Raw genomic sequence first — 14174 nt, forward strand, 5'->3', positions numbered from 1 at the left:
ATACAGCACATGTTTAATAAATATTTATTGACTACTAACTCTGAAAGCATGGGGCAGGCAGGAATCTGGGTATTCCCAGGTCATCATCATTTTCCATTATTTAAGAAGAGAAGGGACGCAAGAGACCAGTCTCTTTCTGCCTGGCAGAGAAAGGAAAGGGGGAGACTGAGCAGGAAGCCAGCCTGTAACTGCTTTGAAACAAGTATCATGGGGATTTCAGGGATCTGGTGAGGACAGGAGGATGAGGGGGAGTGCCTAGGTCATAGTTTATGCCCTGTGCTCAACAGGAGGGAGAGATGCACAAAGGCTATGTCTTATCTTCTTGATCTGGTACTGAGCATCTGGGGTACAGGAAGGGTGAACAGCAGTCCAAACACCTACTTAAGCTGAAGCAAGAATCCTGAGGTAGTAGAGTATATGTAGGGAGGGCTGCTGAGAAAGGCCCAGGTTTCTCTCGTTGCCAAGAATGAAGGATTCAGAAGATTGATCTTTTCCACCCTGGACCTGCATTTTGGTACATGTATGATTAACTGTCCACACATTTCCTGATGAGCAGGAGATATTATGAGGTGGTTAGAATCTGTTGCTGGCATCCAAGGGTGACCCCAGGTCAGTTTCCATTCTGTATATAACAGAGATAGCACTAATAACAAGCTATGGAATGATTAAATTGTCATTAGGGTGTTGATATGAAGAATATTCATAAAAGACATTAAAAAATCATTAGTTTACATGTCATAGGTAAAAAATGTATTCATATGCAAAAATACAATACCTCAGTCTCTTGGAATTTCCCACCAGTGAATTGAGTTCTGTCTTACCAGTGAGATGGTTCTGTTCTCCTTGAAAGTGTCCCCATCCCAGTAACCACTGCCAGTGTCCTCTCATCAGGAACAAGGAATAACGGCCACTGCCCAGGGGCTGCTACTTGGGGCTTCACTTCCACCCATGAAACCTCAGAGAATCCAATGGCAACAATGCCTGAGCCAAAGGAAATGCCTCTGGATCACTAGATGGGGGCAATATGAATGAAACTCAGGACAAATCCTGACTTCCTAGATGAGGGGAGGAAAAGAGGGGACCTGTCCAGGTACAGGCACCAAACCCCTGGACCTGCCTCTGGAAACTTGCCCTAGAACAGTCCTGGGAGGGCTGGAGGGAGGAAAGGAGGACACACACGACTCCCACCCCCCATTCTAATCCCAGCCTCCCTCCTGGGCCAGGCACATTGTCTACTCTCGGCCACACAAGGGCAGCTTTCCCTCTCTCTGCCTTCCAGCCCTTTCCCAACTGTCAAGGTAACCCTGTTAAGATGGAGCCAGAATGGAGTCACCTCCTTCCTGGCCCCTCTTGCTCCTCCTTTCCCTTTCTCTCAACTATGGCCCCTTCTCCACAGTCCCTCCACTCCATTCTCTACAACTAGACTCTCCTCCTCCACCCTTAGAGTCCTGAAGCTTCTATTCCTTATCATTCAAGGTCAAAGTCTCATCCTCTTCCTATGTCTCCAGGTATGGCAGCCAAAGTCACTGATGGGAAGGGGGAGGAAATGTCCAGGCAAGGCATTGTAGCAGACTTTGCTCATGCTGAGGTTCTAGCTGAGATCATGATGAACTGACCTTTACTTCTCCTACTTAGTTATCAATCTTGGGATCCAGCTTTTTTTTCTGCTTAACAGTCCCAGCTTAGGAGATTGGTTTCTATTCAAGCGTAACTGTTAGATTTGTCTTTATATTTCTTCTCCAAGGCCTTGGCTGGGTCCACCTCCTCCTCATCCTGAGCCCAAGGTCTGGGGGACCTTCAAGGAGACCCTCCTCTCTGGGTCATGGTGGGAGGCTCCAACTGCAGCTGCTGTTGCCTGAGTTCTGGGTGTGCCAGGCAGGCAGGAAGCCAGTGTGGAGGTGATGGAGACAGCAGAGTGAACCAGGAGGGAAGTAGGCACCATGGCTGAGCTGGGAGGGAGGAAAAAAATGTCAATAAGGACACAACATACCAAAGACTGCTGTCACTAAAGTAGATCTGAGGGGAAAATGTCTACTTCTGAAATCTTTCATTTAAAAAAGAAACAAAGAATAAATCAATTAATTGGGAAGATCCTCAAATATCCCCAGCTAAGCAAAAAGCAGAAATCTTGAAAATTAAAGAAGAGAAGAATAAAACTGAAAGTCAAAAAAAGAGATAATAGATTTAATAAAAAAACACAAGGAGCTTTTTTGTGGGGGAAAAACTAATAATATAGATAAACAGCTACTCTGATTAAATAAAACAAAAAGAAAAACTGAATTGTTCATATCAACAAATGAAGAAAGGAAGTCAAGACTGAAGAAAGGAAATGATCAGAAGTTAGCTTGGTCAATGCTACGCCACAAGACTAAGAACTTAGAACAAATGATGAATACCTAAATACCCAGATTAAGAGCAACAACAAAATAGACTATGTAAATGATTCAACATCAGAAGAAATTGACCAAGCCATAAAAGAGCTTCCCAAAGAGCAGCCCAAACTCTGTTCTGCAGTTGCATGAAGGCCCCATCCAAATGGCCAATCACATCTGCTATTCCCAGAAAACCTAGTTCCCAAACAATATACCTCTCCCATTTTCTTTCTTCCACTTTAGGTCTTAGATTACTTTCCTGCTGTTTCTCATCACAATCACCTTCTGCACTCCCAAGTTCTTTAATTCTGTTACACGAAGGCAACCAGAGATGGTGGAAAGATGGTTCGATTTGGAGCAAGGGAAACCAAATTAAAAATCTAGCTCTGCCAGTTAATTTGCTATATGACCTAAGGCAAATGCCATTATCTCCCTAAGCTTATTTCTGTCATTTCTGAAGTGAGGAAAGTGAGGCGTCTGAGGTCGATCCTTTCCAGCTCTGAATCTAAGAATCCATATCTAAATTTGATCTTAGGCCAATACATACCTTCTCTGTGTTCAGTGCAATGAAGACCTGAAATAACTACATGTCTAATGAAAGACAGGAAGATTTCTGAACAAAATGCTCACTTATCTATCTATAAGCATGGGAACAGACCTCTGAACGCCCCTGACCCTCAAAGTCCTTCAAGCATGTTCAGGGTCCTTGACAGCTTTTGTATTTCTGGGAATTGAGTTTATGAAAAGAAATTTCTGTTGGACATATTCAATGGGCATATTTATAAGGAAAAAAGGAAAAAACTAATACCTCAGAAAGATCTAATAGAAATGCTCAGTTCTAACTGCAGGGTCACTCTTTGACAAAGTCACAGTATCCATGCTATGCAAGGGTCCCATATTCTTGACCCCCAAACACATTCTAATTGGGATTGTGTAAGAATTAGGCCTCTCTGAGAGGACTCGCAGAAGTCTACTGCCAGGTACTCCCCAATACGTTACAATCATCTTCCTTCGGTAGGCAGGAAACCTGACTAGGCATCTTCAGGGGAGCAGAAGTGACCACCTTCCTCTAAAGGGACTGCCCAGGTACCTTCCTCAGTGTGCAGGCCATAGAACTGCAAAATTGTTTTTGGCAATAAATAACCTTCTATAGCAATAACAGGAATTTTGAATTATCTAAAGGAGGCTCCTTTATTTGAGTGGTACATTTTAAGAAATAAACATGGAGAAGGTTCCAGGGGACTGGGTTACCTCTTTCCTCATATGGTAGAGAGGGTGTTGAGCAATAATACAGACATTAATTATTTCAGACAAAGTTCAGGGATTGCAAGGATCTAAAGAGAGCTGATCAGGGAAAGAAATAGTCTCTATTAGTCTCTATTAGTCACAGTCTCTGAATGTGGGGAGAGATCCAGGAGAATTGGCTCCCTCTGTCCTCACGTGTTAGAGAGGTGATTGGGAAAATGTTCAGACATGTAAATGCTTTCATATGGACATACAGGAGGCTGCAGGGTTCTGAGGAGAGTAATTAGGAATAAAAAGCATGAAGTTCAAGGAGACAAGCTTACATTGGGCCCTGTATTCATCTGCTGGATCCCAGAAGTGACTTCAGGTTCTTGATGTTAGGAGAGACATGGTACAATCCAGAGTTCAGCTACTTTGAAGCTGGCATCATGGGGACTTCAGAGGACTGCACGGAGCTTGGTTGGGCAGAGGCCATCGTCCCATAGGGCCTCTTGTCAAGCCTGAGTTCCTAGTTGAGGTACCTGGGCCCTGCCCTTGGCACAGGAGTTGTGGCCTCCTCCACCGGTCCTCTTCTTGTCAGAGACTGGGTCCATTCCAGAGATGACACACTGCAGAGAAACAAAGGAGAACAAGTCTTGAGGGGATGGAAACACCTTTAGACAGCACACTGGGAGAATTCTCAACAAAGACAGGAGAGATCAGTACTTTACATGTGTCAAGGGGGAGAAAAAGTCACATGCAGTCCCCTGGATTGAATGTTGCTGGCTGCATGGAGCAGCCCCTACCCACATAACTAAGCCTGTACCTCTTCCTTCATGAATCATATACTCTACTTTACCACTAAGAAGTGTCTAGATTTTCTTTTGAGGGGATAGGGGCAGGCCTAGAGGAAGTGACTTAAATTCCCCCCCTCACCACATACCACATACTCTACCATCCCAGTAATTCCTCTGTGTCCCCTCAGCAGTAGCAGGGAACTATACCTACAGTAGTAATAACAAATGACCAGGGACACTCCCAGGGACTTCTGCGGGCAGGGCCCAATGCACACCTGAACCTAGCTAGAGAGGAAAAAAGGAAAATGGCTGATGGGAAGGTCACTCCTGGTGACTCATACAATAGAAAGACCAGTTTTTCCTATGAAGGTCAATGCCTGGACAAAAGAGGTGACCAGCCCAGAGAGGTGCCCCTTGGCCCTGAACCTGGACCTCCTGACTTTCTCTGGTCTGTCTCCTTAGGAGACCAGCAGGGAAGAGAGGAGGGAGTCTCCCATAACAGGCAATCAGAGGCCCATTCCACAGGGCCCCTCCCTGCCAATGGCTACAGGAAGGTGCTTCACAGAAGCCAATGGGTGGCTTTCCTTCTCTCCTCTCTGCCCTTGGACAACCAATGGCAAGATGGTCTCCAGCCCACCCTCTCACCACTCTCAAGGTTACTTTATTAAGAAGATGGTGGACAAGCTAGAGTTACCTCCTTCTGCAATTACTAACTGCCCTAAACTTTTTTTTTAACCCAGAGATTCCTACTGGTCACTGAAGGTCAAGGTCACAACCTGTTTCTATTACCCCAAAGGCAGAGCAAGCTCAAAGTGAGGGAAGGGGAACATACTGAGGGACAGTCCAGCCCCCACCTCAGCAGACATGAGGGGGCAGTGAAGGAGAGAGAGGAGTGTGCTGGGGGGCAGGTTCTAGGGAAGTGAGGTAGTGGCTCCTGCCTGGTGCTTCTCCTAGGGCCCATGTAGGCTGAGGACTCCTCATTCACCTCCAGAGGGCCAGGATGTGGGAACACAAAACCAAAGAGAACCCAAGGTGAAGCCAATATCCAGGGTAAGGCAGGGATGTATAAGAAGGGCCCAAGTCCTCCTCTCTGTGCTGGCCTCATGAAGGACAGGAAATCTTTGTCTTTCAAACTTTCCACCCATTTCCTGCTTGGGAGGGTGGGGAGGCAGGAACCTCAAAGTGGCAACCAAGGCTGCACATGAGTCCAAGTCTCTGTCCTTTTTTTTGTCTGTCTTGTACTGACCATGGGGTAGGGCAATCAAGACTAAGATGAGTCCAAGTCTGTGTCCTTTTTTTCTTTTCATCACTGTCCCATACGGACCATGGGGTAGGATCCAGGAGGCTGAACTCTCTGTTCTCACCTGCAAAGGGGGATGGGGGGAATTCAGGTCTTATGATCAGCCATCCTGAGGACAGCAGGCATCTGGAAAGGGTTAATCAGGGAAGAAGGCCCTGGTCAAAGTCTCTCAGCCAAGGAGGTTGCCTCCAGCTACTTCTGTTTCCCCAGTGAAACTGGGGGGTGAGGCACAGTCCAACATTATGTACTTTGAAGCTGCCATCATGGGGACATCAGGGGACAGACAGTTCAGGTTCTAGCTGGGCAGCAGCCCTGGTCCTGTAGAGTCCAGTGCCCACACCATCAATCCTGAGCTCTAAGCTGAAGTGATGGGGCCCTGCCTCTGGCCCAAGCTTGTGGCTTCCTCCACTAGCCCTCCTCTTGCCAGAGGCCGGGCCCATTCCAGAGATGACACACTGCAGAGAAACAAAGGAGAACAAGCCATGAGGAGATGAAAACACTTTTAGACAGCAGATCAGGAGAATTCTCAACAGACAGGAGAGATCAGTACTCTATATTATGTCATGGGAAGAAAAAGTCATGAGGGTAAAAATACAATAGTTTGGTCTGTGTCTTGCTGGAACTGCTCTGCAGCTGCATAGAGCAGCCTTCACCCCAACAGCTAAGCATGTACCCTTTTCCCAGTGAAACATGAACTCTACTTTGCCACCGAGAGGTATCTAGGTTTTTTCCTTCTTTATTTGTTTGGAGGGAGAGCTCAGAGGTCCAGGGTTTGAATGGATTTGCGGCTGGTTTTAATTTTGGTGCATGAAACCACCCTTCTCCAATCCTCTGTTCCAGTAACTGCTCAATGTTCTCTCAGGAGTCAAGAAAGGCCCCAACAGTAGCAGTGACAGCTGCCAAGGGGCAGATCTCATTGGACACCTGAACCTAGACAGAGGTTGAAAACAGCAACAACATCCTGGCTGATGTAACAGTCTGAGTCACTCATTCTGACTTGTGCAACCGAGGACAAATGCTTTCAAGGCAGTCAGCATCCTGAGGGAAAGTGGTGACCTGTCTAGGCAAGGGCATCATCCCCAAGAGCTAGAGAAAAAGGAGTTGTTGTCTACAGTTTGTCAATTTCTTTAGTGCTTAAGAACCACTTCTTATGACCTCTTTTCTCCATCGTGGAAAGAGTGTTTCCATTTGAAAGCAAATTAAAAAGAACTACAATTTCATTTGGAAGAATGCATTCCCTTATTGCTCTATTTTCTTTGAGTGATTTAATAGAATTTAATTGTTTAGGCAAATTAGATGTAAAATCACATAAAAGAAAATTGGAGTAGAGTATGCCTTCCTAAGCTCTTAAGAACTCAAAATATAAAACATTTATAAATCAATTGGCCCATGATTTGGAAGTAGAGAACTGCAATTCTGTGGTTTGTAAGGTTTCGTCAGAGTCTAGAGGAGAAAGGGCATGGGCACTGGAGAAAGCTAGAGTCTGTTTACACCACCATGAAGCTCAATGAGAGGTTAGTGAGAAGTATAGAAAAGTGGTCTGAAAAGCAGAAAAAGTTGTCTTTTTCTAAATGCAACTCAACTTTACTTTCTACATAAGCTGCGGCAATACAAGGTCCTCCTCTCTGCCAGCTACACAAATATTGAGTATTGGTCAAATCGAAATCCAGAAAGTAAAAGAGTAAAGTCCTATTGAAATGCTTTAAGTCTTCTATCTCATTTGGATAAAAGAATAGGAATCTTTCCATAAATGTAAAATTATCAATCTACATTGGAATAGTACATGTGGCCTCCTCAGATAATTGAAGTTAATTTTGAGATTTCTTATGATTTCGAAATTTTATTTTACCAATTTTGATATTCTTGATTATGTAGAAAGGCATCTGGAATCATGTAGCAATATTTAAAATTAAGCAATTTAAGATTTGGATTTATATTGGTTTCTGACAAATTAATTATGGAACATTGCTATTTACAGCATGATTGACCTCTTTGGAAAGGTAACTGCTGGTACCATCTTCGTAATCTTAAGAACACTTTGATTTTACTACTGTATACTGGTTTCTGAAAGCAGTTAGTATAGAATGTCAAAAGTGATGAACAGATAAAACTCTTTCTTTGCTATTACATAATTCAGAATGTCATTCGACAGACAATAAGGTTGTTTTGATTTTTTTATATTTTATGGTTTAAGTCCATCATACTATTTTACAGGATTATCAAGCTTCTTATTTCTTTGTATTGTGATTTTGGGAAAATATAAGAATTGCTAATACTTTTAGAAATGATCCTTAGAGTGTACTGCATTTGTATTATTAGGTTAACTCATCCTTTCATCAGAATGCTTTGAAATTATGAACTTGAGTTATCACCTACTAGAAATTGTTGTAATGGTTAAAATAAGAGTCAAGTATTTAATTGAATATATTTTGGTTAATAAGGAGTGATAACAATAACTTAGTATTTGGGAAAATTATGAAATCTCTGTAAATTCTTACGATCTGTAAATTACTTTGGGGATTGACCAGATTTTCACTCTCCTGGATCTTCGGCCTTGGCAAGGACATAAAATCTTGTCAACTCTGTGAAAGAAGTTGCTAAAAGAATGTCATCAAATTCCAAAATAAAGAACTGGTTTACTGGGAAACTGAGATGTGCCCTCTTCTATTGCATTCACAGACACAGTGAGGGGGTGGAAGGAAAATGTGGGAATTAAATTTGCTTATGTTATGAAAAGGATTTAGATGATGTTTTGTTTGACTACTGATAACGAAAATTGGGAAATTATACCTGGAATACCTCTGAGGAAATTTAATATCGAAAGAACCCAGTTTTAAATATTTAATGAAATCAATTTTAAAAATTAAAAAAAAAACTGCAGTTTCTGCTTTGGGATTCTTCCTTAAGAGATCGATATTTGAGGTGAATAGTGACCAGTGTTTCTGGGTTTGGATTGAATGATCATGAATTCACTATATATGCGAAATTCTAGAATGTGATTACTTTCTTTATTTCTAATGATTGACTTTTACATCCGGATGTCTTTAAAGTAGAAAATAAAAGAAAGACGTTGGATGAATGTTTCTGGAAAGTCCAAGTATGAACCTGAAAAATATGGAAGGCAAATGTTTTTATTTATGATTATTTTTTCTTAATTAACTGGTATCAGAACAACAAGATAAAGATCTATCCCTTGCCCCTAAGCTATGATTACTGAAACTTGCAACTGTGAGGTAACACCCCTTGCAACTGTTATAGAAACTGCTCTGGGTTTCAATTCAGATATAACCGTTTGACTATTGTTAATCCACTCTTTCTGCATTCGTGGGAAATGCCATGAGCTGTTCAAAAGGAGTACAATCTGGAAAATGCCACGGGTGAATGTAAACGTAACTAGAAAGGTTGAGAGGACAGACATACAAAGGTGACATCACTGGTTCTCTTCGAAAACTAAGGATGAACAAAAAAGGTGACGGCCTCTTGACTTGCATTACCCACTGTACTGTATTCCTTCCTGAACCACCTTGATCATTCTCGATGCCTATGATACCTTGTGAATAATGTGGAAATCTGCTCTTTGATTGCTGATTCCAAAAGTATCTCTAATTTTACCTGAAATCAAACAAAGCTAAGGGAGTTTTCTCCTGTAGTATCTATTTGGGTTCAGTTTGTGACTCTAGGTTTAAGGCCTGAAAGCAGTGTTGGCATTGTTACAAATATATTTCTTCTTTTTCCTTTCATTGTAAAACTCTGTAACTATGGCTGGTGAAGTGTAAAGTTTTTCTAATGAATTTTGTGGTTACAATACTCAAACATCTCTGACTTACTGTAATGGGATGCAAGTATAAAGGACCTGAGCATTTTTATTTTTACTACTCTAAATTTATGGACACTATTTGTTTCAATTTCCTAACCAAAGCAACTAGGATAAATCCATTGTTAGGCTTGCCATCTCCTTGCCAATAGTTATATATTCATGTACAAGATTAGGTCAGTGCAGTATCACATCCTTCTGAATGAGAAGATAATATATATCCTCAGAGGGAACACAGGATAAAGATGTGATGTGATAAATTAATTTTTAATGGATTAATAAACTATAATTGGAGAAAAGTAACACACTTAAACTGCGTCCACTTGTGAAAAAAAATGTGTAATTGGTTTTCAAATGTTTTCTATTAAGAAAAATGGCAAAAGGCCAAGTAAAGACAGTTCTAAATGTTCTATTTCCAATTTTATTCTGGAGGTAATATGGAACTAATGAATTTCTTTTAGATCCACTTGAATATTCACAAATGCTTATCAACAGAGATTCCTAAAATACACAGACATTGCATATGTTTTAGTCACTATCTTTGGATAGGTTTTAGTAATTGTTCATAAGGTCTCAAATTAGATTGAGGCTTTCATCTATAGAACTGTTTTAGTTAGTTGTCAAGAAGGTTTTAACTCATCTATTTTTTTAAAATACAAAGATAAAGAAGAAAATGCTACCCATCTCTTTCAGAAAACAAAGTACTGCACCTGGAGGTATGTACATTCTATGTAAAAACACTGGGAAAAGAGAAGAGAAATACTTATGGTTGCCAGGATGACCAGAAAAAGAGTCTTCAGTCCAACCATATAATAGGGCAGTGAGATTTTTCAAGCATTAACTTGACACTCTTGAAAAACAAAGGATGGCTCTCTGAAATATTGTCATTCTTCATAAGTAATATATTTTTGTGGTTTTACAAATAAAATAAGATTCAGTTGCTTACTTGTCCAAGGATTTACATGGACAGTAAATACAGAATTCAGTATTGTTAATCACTCAGTAGAATTTGCCACTTGCTCTAAGTGGCCAAATACCACTTCTCCTCTTTCCTTCAGTACACATGGCTATACATCACACCAAAGAGTTGGCTAGAGGCTCATTAAAAACAGTAAGTCTTTGTAGTCACGCGGTCCTAAACCATTTAGCTTTAGAAAAAGGCGTGTCTCGCTTTGTTAATGATCATACATTCAATAGACTGGCTGAAGCCCTCATAAGATCATAGACTGGTTGCTGGCTAAAACCAAGGAATGGACCACACCAACAAATCAAAGCCATCATACCATCACTCTATTCCACATTTCCCACTGGCTCCTAAGAACTACACTGTACTCTTACGGGATATTTCCAAGGCAGTGCCAAAAGGGGAAACTGTGGAAAAGACTGCATTCTCTTGGGGTGCCCCTAATGCTTGAAGACTCTACCTGCTCCACTGAGTACAAACTTCCATGGGTTCAAGTTCCAGCTCAAGTCTCACCTTCAACAGAAAGCCTTCTCCAACCCCTCTTGATTGTGCTGTCCCCTCTTGTTAATTACTTCCTATTGAGCCTGCACATAGCTTATTTTGTATATATGCTGTCTTCCCCATTAGATTGTTGGGTTGGGACTATTTTTTGCATCTTTTCTGGTCTTCATAAATATGAAACCCAGGGCCTGGGACATATTAGGTGCTTAGTAAATACTTACTGAATTTAAGTAGTTTGGGATTCTTTCACTCATAACACCAAAAGGTCAATTTTCAACTTAGTGGGAAAGAAAATCTTCATTTCACAATATAAACTTTTTCATTCTTCTCATAAAAATATCTTTACATTGACATCTTACTGAAAAAGACAATCTTCATTTCACAATGTAAATTCTGAAGTTGTATGATAATTAAAAATGAAGGTTTGGGATAATCCTATGAAAAAACTACAAGTATTACTTTCAAACAGGCTTCCATGGAACCCATGACAAAATGAAAGAACATAATGACTGAGATACCAGGGCCCCACTAAGTTTGAGATAGGGTATTAAACACTTTGAGAATAAAGGAGGTTCCATGATGGCTGCGATCCCCTGAGATCTCTCTAAAATCTAATTGAGTAACCCCTTTAGATCACTCTAAAAATTGTAACTGGCCCACACATTTGTTCTCGGCACCCGGCCCTTTATGGGCTTTCAGGAAATACTAAAGTTTCTTGGCTCAGTGAGAAGACGTCCAGTGTAACCGGAGGCATCAGGAAAGAGCATCTTAGACTTTTTCCTCTCTATCAGCTTCATAAAGAGCTTTTCCCATCATCTGCCTGAAGGCCAGGCTAGTGCCTCCAAGGGCTTCTGTTTCTGTGCCCCACAAGTATTTCCATCCTACTTATCACACTTAGCAGCCAAATCACTGCTGGGCTTAATCAAGGTAACGCTAAAAAAAAAATACTTGACCTGAAGAATGTAAAGTAAGTACACCCAAATAGCCTCCTCGTGGATGGAAGTCATTTCTAGTCTAGCTAAGAAGGAGGCTTTCTAATTGCATCAGGGAATGGCAGGGCACTAAATGACCCACAAGGGCCAATATAATTGCTGTCATAAAGGTGACCTTCATGGAAGTATAGCATGGGGATGAAACATTGTCACGCCTCTGGTTGGATAAAACATACTTTCCTCTGAATGGATAACCTGCTTATCCCAGGACACCAGACATGAAAGACCTGATACTAACAATAATAACCAAAAAATAGTAACTACAAAAACCCCAATAACACTACATAATATTTGTGTAACACTTGAAATGTGCAAGGCATTTTATTAGTTGGGACATGGGGAAGGCAGGGAGGCCAGAGAACCAAATCTTTGCTGGACATGTTAAATTTAAATTAAATTTATTATCTAAAATGATTTTGGACTTTGAAACTCCCAACACAGAGTCCAAAAAGAGTTCTCTTGGGGATCTGTCCTGTCAACATGACTATTGTAGGGTTCCTACTAGCACCCAAAGTCACAACTCAAACAAAAATTCCAAACAGGGTTCTCTTGAGGATGTGTCCTCCCCACACTACTCCAGCACCCTGCTTCCAAGTCCTGGGGAGCAGTAGGGCAACAAAGGCAACACCATCAATCTTGAGTTCTTAGTTGAGGTACCTGGGCCCTGCCTTTGGCACAGGAGTTATGGCCTCCTCCACTGGACCTCCTCTTCTCAGATGCGGGCCCATTCCAGAGATGACACACTGCAGAGAAACAAAGGAGAACAAGGTTTGAGGGGATAGAAACACCTTTCGACAGCACACCGGGAGAATTCTCAACAAAGACAGGACAGATCAGTACTTTACATGTGTCAAAGAGGAGAAAAAGTCACATGCAATCCCCTAGATTGAATCTTGCTGGCTGCATGGAGCAGCCCTCGCCCCAGTAACTAAGCCTGTACCTCTCCCTCAATGAATAATATACCTTACTTTACCACTAAGAAGTATCTAGATTTTCTTTTCGGGGGAGATGGGCAGGCCTGGAGGAAGGGAATTAAATTCCCACCAACTACCACATACCACATAATCTACCATCCCAGTAATTCCTCTGTGTCCCCTCAGCAGTAGCAGGGATAGTAGTAATAACAAACGACCAGGGACACTCCCAGGGACTTCTGTGGGCAGGGCCCAATGCACACCTGTACCTAGCTGGAGAGGAAAAAGGAAAATGGCTGATAGGAAGGTCACAGCTGGTGACTCATGCATACAAGAGAAGGACCAGTTTTTCCTATAAAGGTTCGTGCCCGGACAAAAGAGGTCACCAGCCGATAAAGGGGCCCTTGGACCTGAACCTGGACCTCCTGACTTTCTCTGGTCTGTCTCCTTAGGAGACAAAGAAGAGAGGAGGGAGTCTCCCAAAACAGGCAATCAGAGGCATCCCACAGGACTCCTCCTAGCAAATATCTAATGGAAGGTTTTTCACAGAAACCAATGGGTGGCTTTCCTTCTCTCCTCCCCACCCTAGGACAACCAATGTCGAGATGTTCCTAAACCCACCCTCTCAAGCTCAATTTCTTAAGAAAATGGTGGACAAACTAGTTACCACTTTTTGCAAAAACCCTGCCCTACAACTTTTTCCCACCCCAGAGACTCCTACCGGTCACTGAGGGTCAAGGTCACAGCCTTGTTTTCATTTCACCAAGACCAAAGCCAGTTCAAAATGGGGAAAGGGAAACATACTGACAGACAATACAGTACTCACCCAGAAGACAGAAAACGGCAGTAAAGGAAAGAGAGGAGTGTGCTGGCATGTTCTCGGGAGGAGTGGTGGGATGGTGGCTCCTACCTGGTACTTCTCCAAGGGTTCATATAGGCTGAGGGTTCCTCACTCACCTCAAGAGGGCCAGGATGTGGGAACACCAAATCAAAGAGAACCCACGGTGAAGCCAAAATCCAGGGTAAGGCACGGATATATAAGGAGGGCCAAAGTGCGGATCTCTGTGCTGGACTCCTGAAGGACAGGAAGTCTTTGTCTTCCAACTTTCCACCAATTTCCTGCTTGGGAGAGAGGGTAGGCAGACAATGACCTGATAGTGCCAAATGGCACTGCAAATGACTCGCAGTCTGTGTCCTTTTCTTTTTCTGTCACTGTCCCATATCAACCATAGGATAAGATTAAGGGGGTAAACACTCTATTATCAACTGCAAAGGGGGATGGGGATTGAGGACTCA

At 42.2% G+C, this 14174-nt stretch overlaps 1 long non-coding RNA gene across 1 annotated transcript; it reads right to left on the reverse strand.

The window, feature by feature from the left end:
- Nucleotides 1-5763: 5763 nt before the first annotated feature.
- On the reverse strand, nt 5764-13879 carry LOC118832571. The gene is made up of 3 exons (XR_005009214.1): nt 13836-13879; nt 12622-12707; nt 5764-6148 (listed from the first exon to the last, which is right to left on the reverse strand). It is a non-coding gene; the product is annotated as an uncharacterized LOC118832571 (long non-coding RNA).
- Nucleotides 13880-14174: the final 295 nt, after the last annotated feature.

Source organism: Trichosurus vulpecula, chromosome X (genome assembly GCF_011100635.1).
Source record: "Trichosurus vulpecula isolate mTriVul1 chromosome X, mTriVul1.pri, whole genome shotgun sequence".
NCBI lineage: Eukaryota > Metazoa > Chordata > Mammalia > Diprotodontia > Phalangeridae > Trichosurus > Trichosurus vulpecula.